This window comes from Amaranthus tricolor, chromosome 3, assembly GCF_026212465.1.
Source record: "Amaranthus tricolor cultivar Red isolate AtriRed21 chromosome 3, ASM2621246v1, whole genome shotgun sequence".
Taxonomy (NCBI): Eukaryota; Viridiplantae; Streptophyta; class Magnoliopsida; order Caryophyllales; family Amaranthaceae; genus Amaranthus; species Amaranthus tricolor.
This window is the reverse complement of record NC_080049.1, coordinates 21,262,694-21,269,528: the sequence shown is the minus strand read 5'-3', so window position 1 is coordinate 21,269,528 and position 6,835 is coordinate 21,262,694. Positions and strand designations below refer to the sequence as shown.

Below are 6,835 nucleotides of genomic sequence, written 5' to 3'. Positions count from 1 at the left end.
GGACTCAAGGAGTATAAATTTGATGTATAGGAGATAAAATATTTTTATTTTTACCGCAAGCTTATGATGTACGTTTAACAAACATTTCGAACGTAAGGAAGTTTAAGTAGTGTGATTTACAGAAGACAATAAACAAAACAAATATATGTTGATTTATAACTAAAACTACTAAATTGGAATTAATGGGTCCCTACCACCACCCCCTACTTTCCAGTTTCCATCTCTCTATGAAAGAAGAAGACAGACCATCTACATTGCAATATTCTGTCATCCAAGTTATTTTCAAGCTTTTCTTAGTTGATTTACTGTTTTTGCTTAGTTTAGAATCCTTCTTTATTAATTCTTGATATTTCATCTTTTATCTCAACATTTTCATGCAATTTCAATCCCAAAAATTCTAGTTTGAAGTTTAACTTGTATTTGATTATTTGAAGAACATCTTGGTACTCTTCATTGCATTATCAAATGAACTATAATTGAAGCATTTCATTAAGACAAATTGTTGTGAGAGACGATCTCTTTGAGAAATCATATCTTTCGGACCGATCTATTATATATTTTTTAAAATATTATAAGTAGACATTAAGAATGACGTAAGTAGACATTTATTATATTGAAAGTAGGCATTAAGGATAATGTAAATAGTTATTAAGAATACGGTAAGAAGACATTAATCTTTAATGGACTGGCTTGAAGTATGTCTCTTAAAAAGACGGTCTCTCAAGAGACTAGTTGTTTTATCAAACACTTAGAGTGTATGAGCACACTGTATGAGCATTTCTTAGAGTTCATCTATGAAAGTTGTTTAATTAATTCTTCATCATTTACTTGTTCTCCTTCTCCTTACTTTATTATCTTTATTCATATTGTTATTGGGTAATTTTTATTTTAATCATGGATTCATATCAAATATGTTTTATATTATATTCAAATTTTGTTTTCATCATGAGTGAGTACTTCATTTGGCTTAGGCTAGAATTTATCACCAAATATGTAGTGTAATTGCTTTATTTAATTTTTGTATTACTCCAGCCCAGCGAACCACAGGTGACTACTCATGGAGACTATAAACTGGCTCCACAGACCAACACAAATCTTTCCAGCGCACTTTGGTCTCACTCGTACGCACTTAGAAAAACTTCCTAGGAGGTCACCCATTCTAAGATTGCTCCCCACCCCACCAAGCAAGCTTAATTGTGGAGTTCTTTGCAAATGGATTACCATGAAAAGAAAATGCATCTTATTGATATAAATAGTCTATCAATCCTTATTAAAGCTAAATCTGAGGTATCACACTTTTGGTTTGATGTGGTTTATGGTTTGAGATGATTCATATTGTCATTGGATTGAGGGCGAGAGTTGATTTCTAATGATAATTCATGCTTGAAATTTGAATCATCTTAGCGAGAATAGGTAGATGTTTTATTAGAAATTGTAACAACCCGACATACCGTTGATTAGGTAAACAGGGTCATCACGAGATCTGTTTTCTAAGAAACTTAAATGACAATTTTAAAACTTGAGCAAATGAGTCACCAGTTCTTTAACGTAACTAACTCAACTAATTTTCAAACCGAACATCTAACTAAAATACAAAGTAATAAAAAAGTCACTCCATAAGTCCAATATAATCAACACAATCAAGTCTAATATACATCTATCAAAAACCTAATACAATACTAGACTTCTCACGTACTCAACTCAATATAACATCTCTGTAACTCTAATCATTACCGCTAACCCATCGTTCCCGACCAGTTCCGATCTGCAAACAACTAAAAGATGGAAACAACAAGGGATCAGATTTAACTGAATGAGAAGTAACAATCCAAAACAACAAAACACCATAATTCAAATCATAGGTTTAAAAGCAACATCAGTTTCCTAGATCTATGTGCGCACAGGAAGTCTAGTTGAGAGGAACATCCATAGCTCTAAGGCTATGTCACTCTCGGGTGAGGCTAATTAATATTTGAATGATAATTCACCTCAAAATAGGGGAATAGGAGTCAATGTCCCACCATTCCGTCAATGACCAGCTCGTAAACCCGATCCATTGAACATATCAATATCTGCATAATCATTCATAACAAATTTATCTCAAACAATATAAATTTCACAAACTTTAATAAAACAATTTTCAAAATTGTAGTCTGGCCAGACCCTTTTTAAGGGACTGTAACTACTCACCGAAAAGACGATTCAGGGAGTCAAGACCGATTCACCGCAATTGACTAGAAGGGTTCATCGACGTAGTCGTATCCTGAAGCATGAGAATAACATAACGTCATAAGCGTGCGCTCGATGCTACTATACTAACATATAACTTATTACATCTCCTTCTAAGACCGTAGCTTAAACCAAGATTTCATCCTAGCGTTTCTATTATTAAAGTGCATGTTCTTACTCAAATCCTCAATCTATCATCACGATTATATAGCCATGATATAAAATTATTCTCATTTTCTTAACGATCACAATCTTCATAATTCTCCTTATATCTATATCCAATTAATTAAAATAACAAACATTCTATTCCACAACCAAAGATTTCCAAAAGCATCTTCTAATTTGTACAAGAACTTCAAATTATCTAAAACCTACAAATAACAACATTTTTCACCAATTTCTTAATCTTTCATAAATTTTCATACTAGTCATCCAGATTCAAAAATTACATATTCTAGTAAAATCTCATCAACACTTAATAACATTACTAACCCAATTCAAAATATCAATTATTCAACATCTTACCAAAACAAATATTCCACAATAAAATCCATAATCTCAAAATCCACCAATTCAATATTAAACATCAAAAATTTATCTACTCTAATATGAACAAGCATATTCACACTAATTCTTGAGATCACATCACTTTCATGAGACTACAAGATTTGATGATCAATAATAATAATTAACATAATGAAATTAAAGATCAAAGGAGTCAGTTTTTGATTCATAAGTCTCAACAAGAAAAGCAAAACTAATGGAAAGAAATGGACCTTAGCTTGCGGCAGGAATCAGAAGCAACCAAATAAGGATTTTGTTGCACAATAAAACATAAGCCAAATTGATTTTGGCTTCCCTCATTTTCGGCAGAAATTCAGGGGCAACAAGAGGATTGACTGTTTTGGTTTCAGTGCAAAAATCGGCATCACGAAATTGGTTTTGGTTTCCTTGTTCGGTTGTGCAGATTTCAGAGACAATGGACTTGCAACTTCCGAAACCCAACCAAAATCTTTATTACCGCCTGTTTTGAGAAGCAAAACGAGAGGTTGTATTGTTTAAGGCTTTTCGTAAGTCTTGAGAATGAGTGAGGAAGAAAATGGAATGAAGGTTGTTGGTCGCTTCTTGTTCGAGTCTGGGTTTGAAAGAATTAATGGAAGGAGAAGGAATAAGAAGGGTTTGGGAGTGGAAGGCGTGTTCTTGTTTTTGATTTAAGATGAAATAAAACTTGGGATTTAAGGTGAACTTGTATTTATTTATTTATTTATTTATTTATTTATTATTATTATTATTATTTTGTCCTAGGTTTAGGAGTAATGAAAATAAATATGATAAAAAGAAAATCAAATGTGATAAAAAAAAGAAGGAACTAATGATGTCATAAACGAGATATTCTAAAAGAATAAGCCATAGACTTCGGTTTCATTGTGACTTCGGTTTCATTGTTTCTTCGCCAACTTTAGCCCACAAATTATTATTTGTTTTACTCAATTATTTTGCGAATCCAAATAGTTTTCATTCAAATATTTATTTTAAATTCTTCAATTCTAAAAAAAATATTATTTCTCAAATGTTACAGAAATATTGAATGTGTGCTACATGTCTTGAAATGTGTTTGGCTCCATGAGAATAGGTAGTTGAGTATGTTTTAGGAAACTTTTGTTACTAGAGAGAGAACACTGTTATCTAAGAAAAATTCTTACCCATAACCCATATCCATGTCTTTAGGTTGAAGATTAGTAACAACTATTTTGGTGAGAAAGTCTAGTTGTTGCCTCTTCATCATCAAATTACCTTTTATGTTTTTGTATACCTTTAATCTTATGTTCTTAGTTAATTAGCATCGTTACTTGTTTCATACTTAGTTTTGGCTTAAATCTTTATTTGCTTGTTTTAGTTTTAGCTTAAATCTTTCACATACTCAAGCGCGTTATCCATTCTCAACCTCATTTTTTGCTTGCTGTTTTGCTTCTTTATAAGTGTCTTTCAATCTTTGAATTCCTAGAAGACATCTTTATTCTTCAAGAAGAATACTCATCAATTATCGTGAGCAAATATATAGAAACTCCTATGGATGTATTTTTTTAAGGACCCCAAAGTTCTATGTACGACCGCCTTTAAAGCTAACCTTCATTTATCTACCAAGCACACAATGCTCATAAATTTTATAGAACCCGTAGCTTGAATACGTAGAAGACTGCTCTTGGATAACTCAAAGAAACCCTTTTTAATTATATACCTAAATCTCAAATGCCACAACTTTGTATGATTAGGCTCCTTAACTGAAGAACTCAACTAGACGCAAAATCCTCAATAATAGACTTGATAAGCTCATATAGTAACCCAATCTTCATACCCTTCATCACAACTTGAGAACCCAAAGAAACTCTAAGAGCACCCTTTTTATAAGTTCACCTACAACCATTACCATCAAGAGTATTTGAGGAGATCCAAATCTTCCTCATATCGAGAACATGCCTAACATTAGAAAAAATAAGCGCAATATCATCGAACATATTAATCTTATTAGAACCAATAACCGTAACCTTGTAAACAACATTCTTACCTACAAGCACCACTTCACCTTGAACGTACAAAATAATATGTAAAGAACCAATTTTATTCGGTCTAATGTGGTATGAAAACCCTAAATCATGAATCCCATGATCATTTTTCCTTAGTTTTCGATTCTACCACAAGAAGTATAGGACTATCATCATTGTCATCATTTTCATCACCATTATGAACTATCACTGCGAATCAACATATGAAAATGAGTTATTACCACCCCTATTCCCCTTGTTCTTAACCATCATCGGATAATTCTTTTTAATAAACCTTTCTTTTGACAATCAGGGCACACAATGTTCATATGTCGAATTCTTGACTTACACTTGTCATGAATGGGTTTATTTAAAAAAATTACCCTTAGATTTCCCCCTAACAACAAAGCCCTCTCCCCTTTGTGTTAAGTCATCATTTATAGTTGATTGTTTCTCAATTAACTCCTTTTTTAACAAGATACTCTTGAATTTTTCAAGAATAATGACCTCTTTACCATACAAAACAGTCTCCCTAAAATACTTAAAATCATTTGATAAAGAACAATACTTTATAGTATGATCCTCATCATACATACTAACATCAAGATTACTCAAATCCATAACAATAGAACTAAATTCATTAAGATAAGATTTATGAGAATTACCTTCTTCAAATCAAAGATTATAGAGCTTTCTCTTCAACAATTAGTTAGTCAACAATTTCATGTAGTAAGACTCTAGCTTAATCATAATTCGGTCGTTGCCTCTTTTTTTTTTGATTCCCTTAGAATTCATTGGAATGATTAAGTTGTATAATGTAAGAGCCTTTGTGTGGAAGTCTTAAATTTTTCTCAATGATATGGATAAAGGTTTCTTAGACTTCCCAACATGGCCTTCCGCAACCCATTTTGTGCCAATCATGAGTTTTTCTAACCCAAAATGAATATTCTTATCAAATTTATCTATTTCAAACTTTATAAATAGCAATTTATCAGGTCAATAGCCATATTATTGAAAGATTTTACACGAAGAATGAATAAAATTCCTAAAGCATAAAAAAAGAAAGAAGAAAGAAAGCACACCATGTTGGAAGGTGGGGAAAATTCTAATAAAAATGTGATATTAGACTATTAAACCCCACCCAAAATAATAGTGAGTCAATTTTATTACTTGTATAGTTTTTTATTACAAAGAATAATAATCCAAATCATTACTTGAAATCCACTTTTATCATGACTAAGAATGGGTATTGTGTTCTATACAAAATTTTGATCTTGCACACTTTTATTTCATCTTGTAATATAATTAAGCACATTAGTACTCGTCATCATTAATCATAAATCAACTCTAGATCGAGTTATGAGTAGAGATAGGCATGGGTTTGGATTTAGATCGAGATTCTAATTTTTTTATTGGACCTAAATCCGGACCCAGATTTATAGGGTCTTAAAAATTTAGACCCAAACCCAGACCCTTAGGATTTGGCGGATCTAGGGTCTGAATCTGGGTCCAAAATAATTTTATTTTCTTTTTTCCTGAATTTTTTTTAAATATATATTATACAATTTTCGACCATTCGTATAAAATTATTTAAACATTTTCGACTAAGAAGGATCTTGTAATACTTTATACTAATTGAGTGAATAAATATAAGAAGCTTTTCAACATACAATTTCTTATAACAAAATATTTATCAAGTCTTTTAATTTTAAAAGTATAGATACAACGATCACATTTCAAATTACATGAACCGATAAAGTTTAAAATCACATAATATTCAAAAATATAATGAAATTCCAATCAAACAATTAAATACACATCATAACTATAATTAAAAAAATGTAAATGAGTCAACGGGGTCTGATTTGGGTCTCAAACGTGTGGACCCGAACTCGGACCCGGACCCTGAGGTCATGGAACCAGATCCGACCCGGATCTATAAGGTCAAAAAGTAGGTAGATCTAGACCCTTAAAACTAGGGTATGATCGGGTCTAGACCCTTATGGTTCAAGAACTATGCCTATCTCTAGCTATGAGTCACATCAACAATATTACAATGAACA

The 6,835-nt window shown here is 31.7% G+C and overlaps 1 long non-coding RNA gene across 1 annotated transcript; it reads right to left on the bottom strand.

Annotated features, from left to right (window-relative positions):
• Positions 1–1,226: 1,226 nt before the first annotated feature.
• On the bottom strand, positions 1,227–3,495 carry LOC130809283 (uncharacterized). The gene is made up of 4 exons (XR_009040786.1): positions 3,006–3,495; positions 2,191–2,263; positions 1,989–2,072; positions 1,227–1,775 (listed from the first exon to the last, which is right to left on the bottom strand). It is a non-coding gene; the product is annotated as an uncharacterized LOC130809283 (long non-coding RNA).
• Between the last annotated feature and the right edge of the window lie 3,340 nt (positions 3,496–6,835).